This window comes from Falco punctatus, assembly GCF_963210335.1.
Source record: "Falco punctatus genome assembly, chromosome: 6".
In the NCBI taxonomy this organism is placed as follows: Eukaryota; Metazoa; Chordata; class Aves; order Falconiformes; family Falconidae; genus Falco; species Falco punctatus.
In genome coordinates this window covers 25,999,069-26,021,716 of record NC_137585.1, presented here as the reverse complement: position 1 = coordinate 26,021,716, position 22,648 = coordinate 25,999,069, and the positions used below count along the sequence as shown (strand labels likewise).

The following is a 22,648-nucleotide window of genomic DNA, read 5'->3' as shown; positions in this document are numbered from 1 at the left end:
TGGGGTACTTGCCTCTTTTCTCACATTTCCATCTGCCTTTGCAGATGGAATAAGCTACATAATTCTTTCAACTACACAATTCAACCCAAAGCAGTAAGAGCGACCTATAGCTCTTTAAAACATTTTTTTTTTTTTTTAGTTATATAAACAGGTTTGTCAGTTCAACCACAATGAGACTGCAGGTGTCCCTCTTACACAAGGCCGAGCACCGGCTCCTCACCACCTGCCTTGCGATACCCACCTGAAAGGCTCAAGCCAAAATCACAGGCAAGCCCTGGGCTTCCACCACAGAGCTTAAACACAGGGGACCCGAAACACTGTTAGCTCACAGCCCTGAATGCAGTTACTCTTTCAAAAAAAAAAAAAAAATGTTTCAGTCCCATCTCCCTGGATGGGCACACTCGATGGGGAAAAGACAGTGTATCAACTTCTGCTGAAGGCGGGGGGGCGGGGGATGTTTCGGAGGCACACAGCCCGGCCCGAGGCGCGCCTGCCCCGCCGGCCCCCGACCGCCGGTTCTGCGGGACGAGACGCAAACTACCGTCCGTGCCCCGCGGCGCCCAGCCCGCTCCCCGCCGGCCGCCCCCGTCCCTGCCCGTCAGGAGGGGACCCCCAGCCGCCCCGGCAGACCGTGCGGTCCCGCGGGACACTCGCCTTGCGGCGGCCCCGGGCGACTCTGCCAAGGCCTCCCCCGCCGCCCCGGGGAGGAGCTGGGAACGGCCTCACTGGGCCAGCCTGAGGAAACGGCTCCGCCACCGGCCCCCGGCCCCGCCGGAGGAGCGACGCGGCCCTTGCTAGCGGCCCTCCAGCTCCCTCCCTGCCCGCCCGGCGGCCAAGGGAGCGGCTGTCACCAGCCGCCGGCAGGCACGGCCGCCCCGCTCCCTTCCCTTCCCCTCCCCTCCCTCCGCGCCGCCGCCGCCGGTACTCACCGAACCCGGCGCGGCCGCCCGGCGAGTCTCTCGGCGCGCAGAGGCGAAGCCAGCGGCCCCGTAGACTCCGATGAGAGGCGGAAGGAGGCCGTCGGCGGCCGGCACGGCGAGGCGAACGCCAAGGCCCGTCCCGGGGCGGGACGCCAGCGCCGACCCCGCCGCTCTGTCCGACCCCGGGCGGCGGTGAGGGGCCCCGAGGCCTGCGGCCTGCGGCGGGCGCGCTGCAGCTGCCCGGCCGGGGAGCGGTGGGAAGGCAGCGGTGCGGCCGGCCGGTGCGCCACGCGGGGCGAGGTCGATCGGCGGGAGCGGAGGTTTCCTCGTGGTCGCGCCGCGCAACTGGCAGGAGCTGTGCGGCGCGGTCGGGTTTGGCTCCCGACTTCTCCAGCCTCTGCAGCCGGAGCCCCTCCCCCCTCCCTGCCTGCCTCCCTCCTCCCTGCCTGCCTCCCTGCCTGCCCTCTCAGTCCCTGGAGAACTCCAGCTTCAGGCACATCATGATTTCTAAGAAAAATACAGTGCTTCTTTCATCCCCCGCCGTGACTTGAGGACCAGCTGGGACTTCAAGGGGAGTTTGCAATTAGGCGAAATGGGGACTGATATGTATAGAGGCTCTGTGGTAAAAACTAGCTAGATGAAAATAAAATTTTTAATATTTGATGGAAATACTTGATTCAAAGAAATCACCTCACGGTCTGCAACTGTCAAGTAAAGCACACCTTTGCTGGTGCCGGGAGCACGTAGGGGTTGGCACCTCCCTGTACTTGTCCAACGATCTTTGAAATTACAGGTAAATTGTACCTTTTGGTTATTTGATAATAGTTGTCACATGCGATGCATACTGAAGGCAGAGGTTCCTTCCTCTAGGGCCCATGTAGGGTGGACCTCCGGGCAGGCCTCTGGTACTTAGGCGCTGGTCCTCCCCTCACCTGGACCCTGCTCACCTCCTATGTGGCCTCGTACATGGCAGTAGCTGTTCTCATCGCTGCTTTACTCTTATTTTATAAGTACCACCCCTGCTTATAAGCTTATTTACAGAAACAGAAGCATCAGCGCCTAATATGTTTGCAAAACAGGCCCCTGTCTCACTGCACTCACACTGTATTTCAACCGTCAGGCAATTGTTACCGAACTGGCAAGCAATGCATGAACTCCCGGTTCATACACATAAGTACTTCAGTTTCACATCACAGAATTACCAGAAGGATATGATTTGTTTAAAAGGTCTAAGTTTCAGTTTGATACAAGTAACAAGCCTACACTGTGATATGGAGAAATAGTGTGAAATGGGGACAATGGACATCGATGGTGATTGTATATGTCTGCTCAAGGAATGTGGGTATGGTGACTGGTCATGGGTGTGGTGTCTGGTCACATAGCCACACAGCTTTGAGGAGACACCTACCCTTCTTCCTCTAACAAAGGGGCTATCTAAAAAAGGATGAGAAAAGGATGAGAGACATTCCAATGTTATCTAGAGGGAGGGAGTGCTAAGTCTTCTTGCTGGAGAAGATCGGATGGTCACAAGGACATGAATCACCTACAAACCTGCAAGACCACCACATTCCAGGCAATGGACTGATAAGCTAATTAACATACGAAGCGAGAGAAAGCGGGTTTAGGTAACGAATATGCTAATTGAATATTCATTTATTTTATTGTATAAATATGAGATGGTTCATCACTTCGGGCATGCATGCTTGTGGTGGAGCGATCCCCCGTGCACCCTGCGTGCAATAAACATACCTACTTTATAACTTTCGAGTTATAGAGTCTAATTCCGTACGTCAACTGTATAAATCTTATAAGTTATGTATCCTGAGTAGCAGTTAGGCAAACAAAGCTCATTATATAACTATATAGTCAGGGAAAGTCATTTTTACTAAGCTTTACAAATGAGTCAACTCTGCTCACTCACAAGTATCAGAATGCATTTCTTCAACCAGGTTGGGGTGGCACATAGGACTGGTATGTGACAGAGGACATGGCAGCTGATGAATCGTCTCTGTACCTCCTAAGTTTCTCTTCATTGCTCAGAACAAACTGCTTTTGGATAGACCTTATATATATAACCTTTCAGAGCAAATAGTTATTGTGATCTTTTGCCTCCATGTGAGTCTTCAAAAACGTTGCTTAGTTATTGTTGTGCTTTTGTTTTCCCTTTCTAGTTACTTTCTGTCTCCAGGCCAGTTGTGCCCCACTTCATGGTGACAGGTAGGTTCTTTTAAGGACTCTTGTAGAATGAGAACTGCCCACAGGTTTGTAGTTAGATTAGAGCTTTATTGTTACATGAAGATTTTAGCAACAGCATAGGTGGTTACACAGAATTTCTGGCAATTGGCATAACTTTCCTATTACCTAAAATTTCAGTTAACTAGATTTTTTATCACCTGGACACCCTCTACAGATCAGGTCAAATTCTTAATAATCAGTAAACAATACAATAATCTAGACTTACTTTTAAAAGTGTGAGTTGAGTTACCCACTCACCCTGACTTCCAGAAACAAACTTCACAACCCTTGAAAGGTTATTGTAGCACTGGGTGCAAGGGGGATCACTTTTCCTAACTTGCACACCGTTTCGACAAGCAGCCGGGTATTTATTATACAAAGACATGCATATACATAGGATTTCCGAGAATTTATGATCATAAATCTCCTCCCTCTGGCGCCTGCGCACTGACACCTGCTGGTCGTGGAATGGGGTCTCTGGGAGGAAGGCTCGCAGTCTTCTTCAAGATATAGTTTCACCTTTGGTATAGAATGCTTTGAAATGGGTTTCTTCTTCGGTGATTACCTAAAATTCTTGCTTATCTTTGCATACATTAGCAGGCCTTCACTGTTTAGTTTGTGTTATCTGCTAAAGTTCATTGTTCTATCTACATACACATCATCTATTATCTAGCTTTCATTCAAGTGTAAAACATCTGCTAGCTAAAGATTAGCCCTTCCTGATTGCCCACTCTAAACGCATCAAGCTAATACTTGCCCACTGGGCTGATTTTAATCTGTATCAACCCTCAAAGGAAGAAGAACAAGGAGGCCAATACTCTAGCTGATGGTTAGCATTCTCTGTGCCTATATCACACTGGGGAACGCAAAGGTCTTAGCAGTCCAGGTGCTGTTGGATCCACTTCAAAAACCTTTTGGATAAGCTGATCTACATATATCTCTCAATTTGGGAGTATGGTCTTTACCATTTCCATAAACTAGTAGATTCTGAAGAGCTTGCCAGAAAAACAATAGGCAAGAATTCTGGCTGAAGGAGACAGCAAGCTGTGGGTGGCAGTGGCTGAATAAGGGTCTTTATCTCTTATCTCTTCCTGTCCAGTCCATCCTGTCTACCTGATGTTGCTCTGGCTTTGACCTAATGATGCTGCTCCTAGCATACATCAGGCCTTAGCACGATCTGTGTGTTAGACAAAATCTAAGCAAGAGTAGAGTGAGCACTCAGAGGAAGCATCCCTGACCACAGGAAGATCACGGGTTTTGCCATCCAGAATATCTCACATACGCTTGTTTCATTGTTCTGTAACAGTTGTCACCATGTCCTGGTGCAATCCTGTACCAGATGTCAGAAGCAGGGGATATCAGTCACATGACTTCATTTTCTTGCTCTCTGGCTATTGAATGAAAACATGTGTGGCTTGTGCTGTGATCCAGGTGAACTGCCAACCTTAAGTAACAATGCATCATCCCTATTTTATTCAAAACAACTTCAGAATTTCTCTTACAAATTTCTATCATCCCACATGTAAGAGGAAATCTAAGAATAGCCAGAGACAACAAACCCACAATAGGGGAAATGAGACCATGTGCCACGACAGGACAGTAACCACACTCCCAGCACAGCACAAACACATTTAGCATTTCTTGTGATGAGAAAAAGACCAGCTTGCTGGTTTAGCACATTTAGATTTCTGATCTGATGTCTAGAAGGCAACAGGATAACCTATGTAAGAATGCTGTGCTTAAGAAAGCTGCAGGATAACAGTGCAGTGACCAATTTTCTCTGATTATCTCTGGGATGATTGTACAAATTGTGATATACCAGGGACAATTAGCAATTAATCTAAAGGATATCAGGAAGTGCAAGGGGCCACAGAAACTAAAAAAAGCCAAAACATTAAAAAGCTACTCAGAGACTGAGGTGGCACCAGCAAGAGAGAACTGAAGGCCCTACTGTCTCATGATGTCTTTCTGGACAGAGTCCAGCACACAGCCAGACAAGTCCTTAATACATTAGGTGAGCAATTGGCTGGTGGTTCGTGCTCAAAGAGTTATAGTAAGTGGGGTTACATCAGGCTGACAGCCAGTCACCAATGGGGTCCCCCAGGGCTCAATTTTAGGTCCAGTACTCTTCAATGTTTTTATAGATGGTCTGGATGCACGAGTCAAAGTTATGCTGCTGATACTAAATTAGGAGAAGCTGTAGACTCCCTCAAGGTTAGAGAGGCCTTACAGAGAGATATGGACAGACTGGAGAGCTCAGGCAATCACCAACCGTATGAAATGCAACAAGAGCAAATGCCGGATTCTCCACCTGGGACAGGGTAATCTTGGTTATATGTACAAACTGGGGGATGAGAGGCTGGAAAGCAGCCCTGTTGTTACCATGTGGTATAATTTATTTTAGCTTCGCAACTATATTGTTTGTTTCAGAATAATCACTATGGAGAGACTGTTAACCAACCTTAGTTGTGTAATTTTATGCCGAGAGGGAAAGAATTGTCTAAAACTTACAGTCACTGAGGAGACTGTACAGTAGCTGAGGAGACTGTTGTATAGGTAACTAATGAAACAAACTTGGACTCTCCATGTAAGGGAAGGAAATCAAGGTTCAGTGATTGGTCAGCTGTAACTATAAGGTTGACTATTGTTTGAGACCCCTTAGAAGACTCTAAAACACTTGTAAGGATCATGCGTGACATTTAATCAATGTAGTACTCTCTGTTGAATGAATATGTATGGTTTTTCTGAGAAATGTAATGCATAAACGTATGTGGACTACATAACTTTGCTGGAATGAAACATACAGCATGCACATCAGGTGGTGCGATCCCCCGTGCATCCAGTGCAGCAGTAAAGGAATGCCTGCTTCTTAATGCTACGTTGGTGTTAAGGAGTTTTCTTATTCCCAATTTTGGTGACACTGTGGAAAGAGATCTGGGGGTCTGGGCTGATGGAAAGCTGAATATGAGTCAGGTGTGCCCCAGCAGCCAGAAGGGCCAACTGTCCAGGGGTGCATCAAGCACAGCGTAGCTAACCAGTTGAGGGAGGTGATCTTCACACTCTACACTGCACTGGTGCAGCCCCACCTCAAGTACTGTGTGCAGTTTTGGGCTCCTCAATATAAGAAGGACATCAAACTATTAGAGGATGTCCAGAGGAGAGCAACCAAGATGGTGAAAGGCTTCAAGGGCAAGACTTACAAGGAACAGCTGAGGTCACTTGTTTTGTTCAGCCTGGAGAAGAGAAGGCTGAGCAGTGATCTCCTTGCAACCTACAACTTCCTCAAGGAGGGCAGCGGAGGGGGAAATGCTGATCCCCTCTCTGTGGTGACCAGCAATAGTAGTACACAAGGAAATGAATAAAGCTGTGTCAGGGGAAGTTCAGGTTGGACATTAGGAAAAGGTTCTTCACTGAGAGGGTGGTTGGGCACTTGAACAGGGTCCTCAGGGAAGTGGTCACAGAACCAAGCCTGTCAGAGTTCAAGGAACATCTGGGTGATGCTCTTAGTCATATGGTTTAGTTTTAGAAAGTTCTGTGAGTACTAGGGAGTTGGACTCAATGATCCTTATGGGTCCCTTCCAACTTGAGATATTCTATGATTCTGTGACCTGAAAATCTCCATATCTCTCTCTCTCCTCCCTTCCCCCAGCTCTCACCCCCCACCCCCACCCCCCGCCTCCCCACTTCACATTACAGCCAGAGAGATCAGGCGTCTGATGCAGCAGATGGGCTTGAGGTGCTTATTGGGTATTAGTTTCCCTGTTGCCCAAGGCTTTATGGTTTCTTTGCCACTCGGTGCTTAATCTTTTGGGGATCCTTGACCTTTGCTTTCTCCAGATTCCAAGCTACCAGAGCATGCCTCCCATCCTAGTGCTGTTTGTGTGGTATCCCTGCACCTCCCTCACTGTCAGGCCTGGCCTCTCCTGGGTCAAGAGCTGAGTATACTACGCAAACAGGAGCTGCCTGTAATGAGATGTGACCAGTAGGATGATGCAAACAGGAACTGGGTGTAGTGAACCTTGATGGCTGCCATGGCTGAACTATGGACAGGAAAACATTCTGCAAAAGAAAGAGAGTCAAGGATAAAGTGAAATCATTCTCTTTGGAAAGCATATAACATAAATGAAACAAAACCACGATGAATTGAGTGTTGGAAGGTAGTAAAGCCTGCTTTACTTGAAGGCTGATACAGTCCAGCAGTTATATCACTGTTGCAAGTGGTTTAGGTCACTTAAAGAATCACCATCAAAGGTATTAGCAAAATAGTTTTAATATGAATTTGTGGGAGTGTGACTTCACAAAGTTTGATGGCAAGGCCCACCCTCTTACTTATTACATAAATAAATCACACAAAGAGTAAAATTAAAATGAAGCTGGAATTATTTACACAAAGACTAAAGACATAAAAGGGTAAGGGAGACCCTCCCATTGAGTCATGAGATTCAGAGTGGGCCCCCTTGCTTTCTAAACTCTTGATACAGCTTAGGTGCAGCTAGATCTGATCTCAGTCTCAGACCTGAACAATGGTTTATATCTAAAGGATGTCTAAGGTTTATCCCCAGTTTAGGGTTGATCACAAGATTTTAGCAACACTTAATCATTGACTAAATTATCATTTACAAGGTGGATCAATATGATTTACTACAATCACAAAAGTAACTTTATTATTGATCCAAGATGGTAACATTCTGTACTTGTTATGAGGTACCAAAATCAGATCACACACACACACACAGAGACAGAAAGGAGTAGATGTATAGAGATGAACATATATAAATGTACAAAGGTATACCTGTTAAAAGTTCCCCTCGAGTCCAGTGAAATATTCACACAGAATACCTTTGCATTTCTCTATGGGCAAAGGGTTGAGCCTCAAGGAGTTGGGGTACCAGCCCAGGCTCTGTCATCAGCTTTTGGTGATGGTCCTTCTAACTGCAGACTTGGGAGTTTGTGAACTCAGAGAAGCATCTCACTCAGAGGGAGGTGCTGTTTGCAGCACACTGAGGTCCAGGAGAGCTCAAAAGGGCCTCACTTAGGTCTGCTGTTCATAAGGTCAGAGATGGTTTGCTTTAGTCAACAGTAAATTACCATTCTGGCCACAATCCAAGTCAGTAATTACTGGAATTTTCAAAATTCCAGCAATGGTGATACCGTACCACTCAGGTTACAATTCAGATAAGGAATGTTCCAAGGCTGTCAGGGGATGTTATGATTCAGATAACGAACGGTTGTGGTATGGTCAATGCTGTTTTCCCACCTCAGCCATGCAAGAATTGCTGGTGTGGTCAAGGGACGCTTAACCATCCACACTTAATTACACAGAGACCAAGGCCTAACAGGGATTCCTGAGATCGCAGAGTGGCCCAGGGAAGGGGGCGAGATGCACCCCCCACAACCAGTTACACTGCATCAGGCCAAAATTGTCTAGGTAACAGTGTTGGAAACACTAGGTTAAGAAGCAGAAGTAACAGAATTGATGTCAATGAGGAATAAGTAATATGGGTAGCGTTGTTTATTTTGGGAGTCATCTGGGTAGGGACAAGCCAGTATGTGTAGGGATAATGAAAAGGTAGGCTGGAGGAAAGGGAAAATGGGTAATTAGGTATACGAGGAGATAAAGAACAAAGAAGGATAGGATCTTTTAGCACTAGGACTGTAAGTGCTTATCAGTGGTTGTAGAGGAATTGTAGAGGAATGAAGGCAGGTTAATTAGCATTGATAATATACAGCTGTGGGCTGGCTTCAGGGGCGGTGGGTTGGCTGATGTGGATAAGGTGCAGCTGTGGTTGGTTCCGGCTAAGCAGTTAAATAGCTCTAAGGACAATATGAAGAGGAGCCTGGAGAATCTGGATGCAGTAGAGGCAAGAAGGATTGGCCTGAAGAGGTTGAAGAAACACCATGGACAATAGAATCTGACTGATGGTAAAAGCCTTGTTGCAGCCTACTAGCTTGTTTGTGCTGCAACAGGTGGTGATACTCAAAAATTGAGGTACTGTGGACTAAACACTTCCTGGTTTCAGTTTCCACTTTGTCCTAGAGCCTCACACCTTAATTTCAGTCTGTGGCATGTTTTGTCCTTGTGTTTCAGTGCATCTCAATGTTCAGATTCCATAATAACTACTCTGTTCTAGTGATTATTAACATGAGTGAGTCTGAATAAACTCTTCAGGTCACGTTACTACCATGCAGTTAGTCCACACAGCTCATTTTCTGCCCATCAAAAACCTCCCTCAGTAACAATGTTGTTCTCAGCATCTTGAAACAGAAACAATATTACTGACCCATTGCACTGACTTCCCATAATTCTTGGAGTGAGGGCAGATGCACTCATTACTTCCATGATCATCACCAATAATAGGTGGAAAACCTACTTTCACTGAAAGAAACAGGGGTTTTCCTTGCAATGGGGATGCTGCCAAACTGGATCCATCTTTTCTTATTACCATGGCCCAGGACCCCATTTCAGAGCCCTCCTAGGGCTGCCAGTCCCTGCCCCAGTGACACCACAGCAGTGCCGGTCTCCAGCTTCCCCACAGCCCTGCCCTGCCCAGCAATGGGCACCACTGAGCTGCACCAAGGCACAGGTCAATATCCTGGCCCAGTCTTGCAAAGAGCTTTATGGTGAGTGCTGGAGGCTACAATGCCTTTGAAGGACCTTGAAGGGTGAAGAGGAAGGAAGTAAGATAAGGTTGGCTGAACGCCCAGAAGAGAAACAGGAACTTTGGCTTAAAAACAGGATCTTAAGCAAGAAGTTTAGTATGTTTATAGCTTAGCAACTAACCAATGAAATGTAGCCAAGAAGCTCATGAATAGTATTGATTGACCAATGATATTTAGTATGGTGTGCACGAACAGTGAATTAGGATATATAAGCGTGGGTTTTGGACTAATAAAGGGTCTTCTGATCAGTATTCAGGAGTCTGTGTTGTTAATCTCGCATCTCCAGGGCACTGCCCAGACATCCTGGGGCTGTGTCTGATGCTGGTCCCCCTCACTGGGCTTGACCCTGACCCCCATCCACAGACTGATATCCCAGCAATGCCCAATGCCAAGGGCTGGGGCTGCCCCTGGCTGCCCTGCTCCTCATCTGGGGTGGCGGGGTGGCCCTGGCTGCCAGCCCTGCCCTGCTGCCCATGAGAAAAACAGTCAGGGCAGGCATCCAGCTGAGGCTCAGCTCAGGGGTGTCCCTGCCTCCACGTATATACTCTTTTCTTTTTGACAGTAGATTATGTATTATCACTCTCACATGGCTGAACATCAAAATTCAATGTTGCAGTAATTAGAAGCTGTTGTCACGGTGAACTGATAATTCATAAGGGGCAGGATGTTTGCTTCATGAACTTAAGGCTAGATCAAGCAAACCAAGCCATGTCTTTGACTCCTCACCAATCTTCCAAGTCCTTGCCTTACAATGACTAACATAGCTATCCAAGGTGTGTAAAACAGCAGAATAGTCTTAGTAGTCCATATGTTTGAACTGTGATGTGATGTGATAAAAAAATATATTTTGAATGAAGATATTTAAAGTGCTGAAGCTGCTAAATGGCAGAACCAGGCCTCGTCCCTTGGATAGCCCTAATCCAAGGCTGGTTTAAAACTCAGTTAAGATAATCAGTAGAAGAATAGAGAAACAATAGATGATCAATTTGTATACACAGGTGCTCTCAGAAACACAGGTGTCTTTAGAAACATTAGTATATGTGAACAGGAACTGCTTGTTCAAAGAATAAGTGCTTGAAGGATTGTGTAAGTTAAAGCAAGCGGAAAGAAGATCATGAATCAAAGAGGGCCTTGAAACCGAGGCAGAGACTGGAACCAGGATAGATGAATGAACTGGGACAGAGTCAGGTAATGGATTCTCAGAACTGAAAAGACCAAAGGAAACTTCTAAGAACTTGGACATTGACTAATGATTTAATAAGTGTATGTAAGTTGTACTGCAACCTTTTGTTCTCTGCCGGTCACTGAGGTGTTGGCCCAACTGAGTTGTGATTAAAGCAAGCCTAGTGGTGCCCACGTCTGTGTGAATTTTTCCTTTAACATGATGCACATGCTCATTTTTCATTGTGGCATTTCCTTGATTTGATATGACAGAAGACCCATCCTATTTATAGTCACAGATGGACCGTCACCTTTATCCTGTTAATTGTGTTCTGTCATCAGCTTTCTGAAGTACAAAACTGTGTCCCCAGCCTCTGCATATATTCAAAGGGGCACCTTCACTTCTATCATTCCTGATCTTTAAATCTTGTACTTTATTTTCGCTTCTATCCCTGACCGTTCCTGATGCATTCAGTTATCTAGGTTAAAATATCTCCCTCTGAAGGAGTTTCAGAGTGACATTAGGGGCATAATGAATGACATCTGCATTCCAAAAAAAGGATTTGGAAGAAATAAATCGGAGAGGCTAATCAACCGGAGCTTCTTAAAACTGTCAAGATCAGGAATAACAGGCAATTTCAGTCCTTCTTGCTCTTACTCGCTATCTTCCATAATGCCTTTGTAATGGTTTAGTTTTAATGCACCACTTGTGCAGTCAGGATGACTGAAGGTCATTCAGCACTTGCAACCTTTGCTTTATCCTCAGACCTTGGAGGTTAGATGTGATCGCTAACCCTTGAAGCAAAGACCTCCAGCTGAGTCAGTGACTTGTGGGGTCATGCACATGTGGGGTATGTTTCCACTTATCATGTCATAATTATATGTTTATTTATTCTTCTGTCTTCTTTTCCCTTTCCTGTTTTCTTGATCTTTGTGTGAGCTGGTTTTGGCTGGGATAGAGTTGATTTTCTTCATAGTAGTGGGTATGGGGCTGTGGTTTTGATTTGTGCTGAAAACTGTGTTGATAATACAGGGATGTTTTCATTATTACTGAGCAGTGCTCGCACAGAGCCAAGCCCTTTTCTGCTTCTCACCCCACTCTGCCAGCAAGTGGGCTGGGGGTGCACAAGAAGTCGGCGGGAGACACAGCCAGGACGGCTGACCACAACTGACCAAAGGGATATTCCACACCACATAACGTCATGCTCAGCATATAAAGCTGGGAAGAAGAAGGAAGGGGGGGGGGGGCATTCGGAGTAATGGAGTTTGTCTTCCCAGGTAACTATTATGCATGATGGAGCCCTGCTTACTGAAGATGGCTGAACTGACGGCCTGCTGATGGGAAGTGGTCAACAGTTTTCTTGTTTTGCTCTTCTTGTGTGCACAGCTTTTTCTTTACCTATTAAACTGTCTTTATCTCAACCCATGAGCTTTCTCACTTCTGCCCTTCCAATTCTGTCCCCTATCCCAATGCAGGGGGCAGTAAGCCAGCAGCTGTGTGGTGTTTAGTTGCTGGCTGGGGTTAAACCATGACATCATGTTTCTGTTGAGTACTAATATTTGCTGTTACAGATTTGTCACATGCCTTATGCTGGCAATTTCTCTAACAGGCCTACCCACCATTCTTTTGTTCAGTTTTCTAATCCTGTTCCTCTGATGAGCTTTCACACCTGATCCACAAATGTTTCCCAGACTGATTCATCCATTTATCAGTCACTTTACATGGATCCTTATTTGAAATGATCTTCCAGTATCCTGACTTCTACCACCTTTTGGCTCAAGCATATATCCAGAATTGTATTACCTGCACACAATGATCTGAATCTCAAACCACCCATCCTTTTATCACCTCATGATCTCGAAAATCACTTGTAAGCCTACATCACGTGTGGGATCACCTGCCCAGAAGTTTGTCCTCACAGATGTTCAGGGCTGCACACCCAATGCACCACCTTCCACTTAACTTTGAACTTGCAACAGTGAACCAAATTTTGCTTATGGTGAAATTACGCATTCATGCTTCAAACCCCTCTACCCATAGGATATTCTCTTACAGTAGTTAGGCATTGTATCATAACCTGAAAAGAATCAGATTTAATTCCTACCAGTAATAGGCCATAGATATTAAGGACAAGCAGTTGAAAGAAGCATTGTATGCCTGTATTATTTTATCATTAATGTATAAAGTGAATTCTGAAGGTTGCTAGAATAACGAAGTATCTAGTTATTAACCCTAGAAGAGGACCGTATTGGAATGTGCTGAGACTGTTAGGACTCTACACCCAGAGAATACTATCAAGACACTATACAAGATACTATATGTTAAATTATGTTAAACTACACCATGGAAAACATGAACTATGCTACCAAGGAATTATATCTTGATGGATTTAAAACTCATGGAGTCACAAATGCAAGTGCTGTTAGGAAACTATATCTTGACAGTGTAGCCTTGTAGCCCAGGTAAAGTAGCCGTTGCCACTGCTGGTTCAGAGGCTGGAGGCTGTGGTTTAGTTTTGTATAGCTTGAAGGCTGGGATCAGTCATCTGGGCTTGTTTTGGCCTGCCTGGGGGTTTGCCTTAGCATGTTTGGCTGTGTCACATGCCTGTCTGAGACCGGAGTGTGGTTCTGTTTGTATTCTCAGGAACAGAATTAAGACTCAAAATGGAGTCAAGAGCCGAGGAACTTTATTTGCCCAACAATAAATCTGTGAATGCAATGGGAGAGAGAGCAAGACATAAAGAGAGGAAGGAAGGAAGGAAGGAAGGAAAGAAAGAAGGAAAGAGTTTGCATCAATAGCTACCACCCTGGAGCTGCGGCATCCCAACAGTCTGATTCATTTCGAAGTCCAGTGGCGGAATGTTCCGTCCGATGTTAGTTGGTTCCATTTTTTTATAGAGTTGTTACAAGCTGTTCTGCTTAACCACACCTTCCACCTGGCAATGATGTACGTGCCCAACATTCCTCAGGGGCCTCCAGGCACCTTGATCCCCCTGACCCCAAGTCTGGGCACATGCACAGGGGTTTGGTTAAGTTTTGCAGGATCAGCCTCCCCCATTGCTCCATGGCATCAGTCGGTTTCCTCCTTTAACAATGTATAGATAAATCTCTGCAGTGGCAGTGGTGTTATCTTCCTGCCTTAACAATGTATAGATCATTCACTGTGGGATGGCATGAGTTTCCTGCCATAGCAATGTTGAGCCAACATATCTGCTGTGGTGATGGTGGATCTCACCGACGCAGTCTCTTACAAGCTGTAACAGCAGTTGCCTAACAATTAGATTACCTATAATATTACCTAACTTGTTTTAATTTGTTACCTTTGTGCAATGGTATGCTATATTGTTATAGTAGTTTTGATGTACTTCTGTGTAGAGGGCACTGTCTATGAGCTAGAAGTGTAAAGGAGTACAAGTGCAGGATGATAGCAGAGGCCTTGAAAGTACAGGCACCAGATGATACCAGAGGCCCCAGGTTTATAAACAAATCACCAGTGGTCAATTACTGGTCACTAAAGGAATGCAGCATTGGGAGCTGGATAAAACCGGTTTTCAGGATAACATAGAGAACAAAGAGTAGGCATCCAACATAACATAAACTGCACCACAGACAGCGAATTTTTTTATAGTAAGGCATTATGAAGAAATAAAGAAGGGAAGATATGCTGCATGTTCCAAAATATATAAAAATAAATTTAAGCACAAACCCTAGAGTAAGGAAGAAGTCCGCACCAGCAACATCCAATTCCTCCCACTGAAGAACACAAGACGTCAACAAATCAGTAATTCTCTTTTCCAAGTAAGAGTTATCGCTGTCAGCCTTTGGGGCCAGCCGGGCAGTGGAATCAAGCACCTTAACACCAGAGAACAGGGACAGTGGAATGACAAGTCTTGACACCAGAGAACCGGGGGGGGGGGTACTAGGAAGTTTCTGTACAGCTGTTAAAACTGCTAATTAACATGGCTTTTTCTGTAATAGTTATATGAATCAGGCTGTTAATGTTGGTACCATCATCATCAGACTGATAACAACACTTTACTGTTAAGACTTCAGTTATTCAAACAGTGAATTGTTGGTGCCATATCACAGCACTATCCTCCATACAGCCACCTCTCTCTTCCCCCCCCCCCAATCCTCAGGGCTATTTAACTGCTTAGTGGGAACGAGCTACAGCTGCACATCATCCATGTCCATCAACCCACTGCCTTGAAGCAAGCCCGCAGCTGTATATTGTCAATGTTAATTAACCTGCCTTCATTCCTCTACAATTCCTCTACAGTGCTAGTAAAGTGCATTTCTTCAGCCCACACAAATGGTACGTGTTGCAGCCCAATATTGAAGAAAAACTGTCATTCAAACATTGCATAAGACACATGTCAGTTGACCATGTGCAGAAACAGTTGAGGATGTATGCAACATAATCAGAATTGGAATGATCTTTAGATGTGCACCTAAGACTGCAACAATGACAACAAACCCCACACACCACTAGCAGGCTAATGGTTATAACTGCAATATGATAGTAACTGCAAATGGTGTAGGCATCATTGCCTCGGATTCAACTGTGCAGAATCAATCACTGCCATTCTGCAGTTGTTACGTATTTCAGTTTTATCTTGTTAAGGGCAAATATATCTCTGATGTTTGTGTGGCCTCTGATTACTTCCACTCAAAGCCTGCTCTAACATGGTTGCAACAATGGGCCAAGAGATGAGGTCCCTGGAGTATCTGCTGTTTCAGGCAACACAAGTCTAAGAATCTCTATTTCCTGCCAATGATCCTGATAAGATATGCCTTAAAAGGGATTTTAGAATCTCTGACCATGTGTACCTGGGATATTTGCTTTGTCCAAACATGGACTGTATCATCTGATTCAGCGCTGATTGTTTTTTTGGATTTGTAGCTGGTACCAGCTTGCCTTCCTGATGTTTTTCATGGCAAGACATTGCCTGTTGTTGGCGTGGTAGCTAAGAAGGTTGTGTTGAATCTGGCATTTTGAGCCTTGCATCTTGAAAAGTTGCCAATTTTATTGTCTTGCAGCCTCCTTCTGCCTTGGACCTCATTCTCACTCTGTTTCCTTCTTTAGCAACTGTGTTAGCAGATGTGATGTTTCTGTATATTTAGGAGTATGCAGGTGCAAATCGGTGGTGCAGTTCTCCCAGTACCATTCCTAGCAATCTCCTACAGGGGTTGGCATTTCAAGCAATGTTTTTAGGTTTGTTTTGTTTGGGGTTTACTGTTTGACATTCCTGATGTAACAATTGTATTTCCAATCATCTGACATCCATCTGCACTAACCAGGCTTTACTTCAGTTGTTTTTGAATTTGCTCTGTTTGATCGGTTTTAACACCCTCCTAGTTCTCAGTCATGTTTCTTGCTTTGTATCTTCTGTAGCTGTAACTCTGTTAAAACTTTACCTTTGCCTACATAGGCCTATATCTATTATGACAGATGCCCTCGCAAGTGCCCCATAAAGTTTTTAAGCTTACAGTTAAAGCTGTAGAGAACCTTTTGCTGATGTATAGGATTTCTACATATGTCATTGCAGTGGGCAGCCTGTAAGACTATTGTGAGAGGAGTTAGTGATCCACATAATATCTAAGCCAGGTGTTTGCCCCTGTGTCATGAATACCACGTGACCCTTGCTTAACCCTGACACAGATGTGTATTTAATCATTGTGTAATTAATCAATGTGTTTAAACATAAGCACATGTGTAGTATATTGTTCTGTCCACTTGAAACACTGTGAGTCTTTAATCACCAATTGTATATACTGATCCTAGCAAGTGTGGCTTTATTAATGCAATAAGGATATTAAGTGTATTGCCAAGGGACTTTTCAAAGCTAAGTCCATGTCCCAAACCTGATTGCTATTGGGGCTGATGAATCTGTACTGTGAGCAAAGCTCTATGAGAGTGCAGGTGAGCACAGATCTGACCAACCTCACTATGGGTGAGATCTGCGCATCATGCCATGCTATCACCAGAGGTCCATTTGATGCTGTGCTATCTCAGGGTTCCCAGCAGCAGAAGGAATGTAAGATTTTATAACTTGTTATCACCTTTTCTGGGACATTAAAAAAATAACTATTTTTCTTGAGCATGTTTGTGTCTTTCTTGTTGGGAACCAAAAAGAACCAATGCCTCCTGATACAAAATAATCATTAGCTTTTTAAAAGAAACTGCCATTGCCATGAAAACTTCAATATGAAAGTAGGATGTCGCTGTCTTGATAGAGAAGGTAGCAGTGAGGTAGGAAAAAGGAGTTAATGCATGAGTGGTAACACGCTATTTATGTAAATTACACTTTTATGTAAAAGAAGGTAATTCCTGAAGAAAGAAAAGAAAGAGAACCATTTATCGTGAAACTGCCCTTCCCTACAGAAAGACCAGTGCCTGACTAAGGACTCATTTGGTTTGGGTGAAACTAATACAAGATATAAGCTTCCTTATAGCTTATGTTTTGCTTTACTCAGACACAATATGTAATTAACATAGCAAAAATTCATTGTGCTTTATCTGTTGTAGTACCGTCACCTTGGGTTTCTACAGTCAGCCATTTAAATCAAAACTTACAGACTTGCCACCTGCTTCTGATACTTTTGCAACTTTATCTCCTGTGCAGTAGAAGTTAAATGTACCTGCAGGTATATAACTTTATCTTGTATTCCCTGGTTTGATACCTGCATAGTCTAATTACTACATTCTTGTATTTCTTATTTGTTGCATCCTGGTCCAAGACTGGGGTGAGGTTCTGCTCATATTCTCAGGAACAGAATTAAGACTCAAAATGGAGTCAAGTGCCAAGGAACTTTATTTGCCCAACAACAGGTTTGCAAATGCAAAGGAGAGAGAGAAAGATAAATAGAGAAAGGAAGCAGAGAAAGAATGAAAGATTTCATAGCAATAGCTACCACCCCGGAGCTGTGGCATCTGACAGTCCAATTTATTTCCAAGTCCAGTAGGGGAACGTTCTGTCTGATGTTGGTTGGTTCCGTTCTTCTATAGGGTTGTCACGAGAAGTTCTGCTTAGCCACACCTTCCACTCAGCGGTGGTGTGTATGCCCATTGCCGTCAAGTCTCCAAGCTCAAGGGTCTCCAGGCCCCTCAATTTCCCTGACCCTGGGTCTGGGCTGATGCACAGGGGTTTGATTAAGTTTCTCAGAATTAGCTAGCCTTACTCTGTGATGACCATTTCCTGCTATAGCAATGCTGAGACAAACATCTGCTGTGGTGGTGGTCACCAGCGCAGTCTCTTACATCTGCCCATGTATCAACATTTCTATTTTAGAGATTGTTCTTCATGGCATGAACAATAGAGGTAGAGAAAGGAGGAAGGGAAAGACAGAGTGCATGTCACAATAGTTAACAACATCTAATTAACTTTGGCTAATAACTATATATAACTAACTTAACAAAACCAAAACATGTTATAACCTGATTTTATGGTTCTGGGGGTTCAGAAGAAGAAAAAGTTTTACCGGGGCAATTACAAGGTGAGCATTTGCAAGGGCAAGTAACACATACTACAAGAACAAATAAAGCAATAGTTAACACAAGGCTACACAATAAATTGGCACAAGCACATACATCTGATCCATTATTTCCTGTGACTTTGATGACATGAAGCTGAGTGATTGTGGCTGTCGTGGTCCATGCGGTCTGCTGCCCTGGTCTGCCAGAGTCAGGGTTGGGATATGCAACAGGAAAATCAGTTTCCACGCCCCCTTAGCTAAAAGCGTATATACCATCTGGGCCTAGAAACTTCTGTCCCAGATTTAGGTGAAGGAAAATAAGCAGTAACACTATATAATCTGTACTGCTGATGGTATAGTTTGGTGCACAGCATGAATTTGTTTAACACTGCCAGGTGAGACAGTAGTTATAAATTGCATCTTAGCCACATGTCAAATCAATTGTATAAAGCATGGAATGATATATGGTAAAAACATCAGCATGGCAAGACCACATAACAAATAAAATAGGATTTGCTTAATCCATGGACCACCAGGGAGCCAAGAAAACATATCAATACCCCAGCCTTTCTATGTCTGGGCAGGAACATGGGCCACCTTTCATATTCCTACGGCAATATGTTTAACAATTTTGCCGGTATCATCAATTTTTAAGCAGCGATTAGAATCATTTAGTTTACCACAAACACCTCCTTTTTTGGCTAGCAGGTAATTGAAAACCATGCTATGTTGCAATCTTGTTTGTGTGGCCTGATCCACTGATAGGCCAAGGGCATGACCTGTCTTGTTAGTAATGATCTCTAGTACAGCTTGCAATCAAATAACTCAATTTAGATTATAGATAGGTTCTCGAGCACCATTAAACCATTCATTCCAGGTGGCAAGTCCATAACGTTGTATGATATGTTGAGGGGTCCACTCCTCTTTGCCCCAGGTTTGATCACTTCCACCTGTTACAGAGGTATCAATGGACCACCGATATCAATTAAGGTAATCATATATCCTAACTCCCAAACTGTCTCCATTTCCCTCTGGTAACAAGAAATAGAAGGGGTGTATATAACCTACATAACACATTCCACTCCAATTATTTGGTAGTTTTCAATAAGCATGATGACCACAAATCCAATAATGACCTTTTAAGGCCCAAGTTCCATTTACAAACAGTCCATTCCCTTTGTGTCTTAAATTGGAATTACAAGGAGTTTCAAAATAGGTGGTATTTTTTAAACCCAAAGGGTGCTTAATTTGATTATTCGCCTTTTTCCCTTTAATCCAAAGATCACATTTCCACGCTTCTACCAGATTACTGTAGTTACACTTAATGGTTATTGTTTGGTTGGTTATGCCACTGATGGCACAAGTTAAAGGGTTAGATTCTCTCAATACCTTAGCTCCAGTGAGATCAATACTAGACCAAAAGTTATTAAATTGTTTTCTATGTCCAGTTTCATTGACCCATGCCCAACTTAGCCTGCGAGGGATAAGCTTTTCATCAGTGGTGTTGCTATACAAACACCATAACATGTCGCCCTTGACATGAAGAGAGTGGTTATAAGTTGAACAATTAATGAGTTGACAGCCTGGAATAATACAATGATTTCCATATTTAAATGTCCAATTACACACACTGTGACCCACAAAACCTCTATTACTGTTGTTCTGATTAAGACAATATTCTCCTTTTTCTGGAACTTGGATTTCCCATGGGCTGATCTCCTCATTCCAATAGAACGAGTTATTACCAATAGTTATGCCACTCAGATTATTCACGAGCCATTGTGGGGATAGTGGTTTTGATGTCCATGGCCAATCTTAAATCCTAAAGGGCTCCCACATATCCAACAATTAGTCAAGTTAAAAATGTTGGCCATCTGCTGGCCTAAAGCCATAAATTCATTTTGCCACCCTCTGAGAGCCAGGGGGGGCACAGGAGTTTCCCCGGATATTAAACGGGGTGACAATGGTCAACCAAAACAATGTCTGCGATGGTATGCCAAACATCCTAAAAACATTAAAGCAAACACTGACAAAACCACACAGAAAATCAGCAGCTTCATATGTTTTTTTTCACAGGCAAGTTCCAGAGACCTCAACTGGAAAAGAAAGAAAAACAGACTCGGTTCATTCAAACGAACCAGAAGCAAATTGTTATTAGAAGGATGGAGTAATCCACCTGGTGTTGATTTTATGTTCTTTTCCATGAGCATCTTTGGCTTTCCAAGCATATTTATTGAGAGGTTCAGTGAGCGTGAGGAACAGTTCCAATGGCTGGCATTTCTACTGATACAGGCTGTCCAGGAGAAAAAGCTAGTTCTCCAGGAGCCTCAAGAGTCTGGGTCTTCTAGGCCAAAGTCAGGGGTTTAGGACAAAAAGCATTCAGTTGGGGACATCCATTTATTCCCCAGCCGTTGTTGACTCTGGTAAATGCATCCCAAAGGTGTTCCACCCAGTGTGGCTTGTGAGGTTTCAGAAATCGTGTTGAGTCCATTAGTTTGTTCTACTATCCCTTTAGCTTGGGGGTAATATGGGGTGTGGAATAACTGATTGATTCCCTTTTCCCTCACTCACTTCTGCACTCTGGCAGCGGTAAAATGGCTGCCATTGTCCGATTGAATGGAATCGGGTTTGGGGAGGGAACTAAACCAAATTTTCAGGGCTCACACTGTATTTTCCCCAGTCACTCATGGAAATGTTTTGGCTTGAACTAGGCCAGAAATCACTTCCATGCCTCCTAATACATACTGTTTCCCTTCCGATTTTCAAAGGCCCAACATAATCCATTTACCAAGTTTCCCAGAGAGCCTTTTTATCTCTTAAATGAAGGGGGGATCCTTCCATGTGGTGTCGTTCCAGTCTGCATCATTCACAAGCTGAAATGCAGGTTTTTCAAGATTCCTGAGAGACAGGCCAACCTCTGGCATGTGCCTCTTTGTATAAATCATTAGACCCTGTATGGCCACGCTTGACATGTAGCCATTCCAAAAGCCTGTCCCAGTTTTCCCCTGTTTGGTTTTCCTCCTGCAAAGGAGCAATTCTGGCAAGCTCCTCTGCCCTATTATTCCAACCACCTGCCAGAGTACCCCCTTCCCGGTGGGAGGGCACCCATGCTACTGAAAAATCCCCATGTTTGGCAGTATCTAAGATTTCTTGCCACTTCTGCTTTTGCCACGCCGGTACTCGGTTTACTTCCCAGTTGTTCTGTTCCCAAAAAGGGAGCCATTCCGTGCATCCTTTCAACGCTGCAAACAAGTCCGTGTAAACATACGTTGGAGTCTTTGCCCCTTCCTTGCTATTAAACACACTCCATACTGCCACTAACTCTCCTGCTTGGGCTCTGCCCTCACCTTCGGTAAAGATTTCCCTGTTAACATCTACATTAATAACTACAGCTCGGTATTTCCATTGTTTGCCCTCTCTCTTAACAGAGGCAACCATAAACCACACGTTCTGAAACGCCAGAGTGATTTTACCACAGAAGGAGGAGGGCTATCCTCCTCCAGAAGGTTTGTTACTTCCTCTTGGGCGTTTAACTGTTCAGTGACAGTAAAAACACTACAATAATGTTTGATCTTAGCATACCATTTTCTCACAGTATTTCTTTGGGCCACCCCGTCAGGGTGGGGGAGTTCCTGCTAACACAGGTTTAATTACCTTAAAAGGTCCCCTTAAAATTATAGGTTGTTGGCTTATGGTCTGCTCTGCTTCTCTGAGAGCCACACTCACTACAAACCACCCTTTTTCCCAAATGAACTACTGTTTCTCGACATCCTTAAAGCTCCTGGAGTAAAATCCAGTCTGGTGGGACCTTCTGGTCCCTTTTGCCAAAAATGAATTGACAATCCCGGGCATGCAAACCCCCACTCAACCTGGACAGGGTCAGTGGGGTGAATAGGACCCAAAGCCTGGTGGGCGTTTGCTTCGAACACCAAAAGCTGTAATGTTTCATCGTGAGCTGGAGCCCATTCCCAAGCTGCTCCTTTTTGAAGCAGGTCATATAAGGGTCGTGAAATTATTGCAAAGTCTGGGATGTGTTTTCTTCAAAAGACTGATAAACCTAAGGCATTCTGCAGCTCCTTTTTATTTTCTGGAATTTTTACCTGATCTAGTTTTGAGAGGGTGTCCTGAGGAATACAGGCTGACCCTTCTTTCCACCACATCCCTAAAAATGTCACTTCTTTTGCAGCAGTTTGTAT

At 44.3% G+C, this 22,648-nt stretch overlaps 1 protein-coding gene across 3 annotated transcripts in view; it reads right to left on the bottom strand.

The window, feature by feature from the left end:
- Positions 1-1,279, bottom strand: part of RESF1 (retroelement silencing factor 1) — a 38,189-nt gene extending 36,910 nt beyond the window's left edge. For 2 of the 3 annotated variants that reach the window (XM_080392226.1, XM_080392224.1), the window contains exon 1: positions 930-1,277. The gene's annotated coding sequence lies outside the window, so the exon portion shown is untranslated. Of the gene's footprint in view, positions 1-929 lie in introns of all 3 variants that reach the window. The other variant, XM_080392228.1, reaches the window with a different exon arrangement.
- Between the last annotated feature and the right edge of the window lie 21,369 nt (positions 1,280-22,648).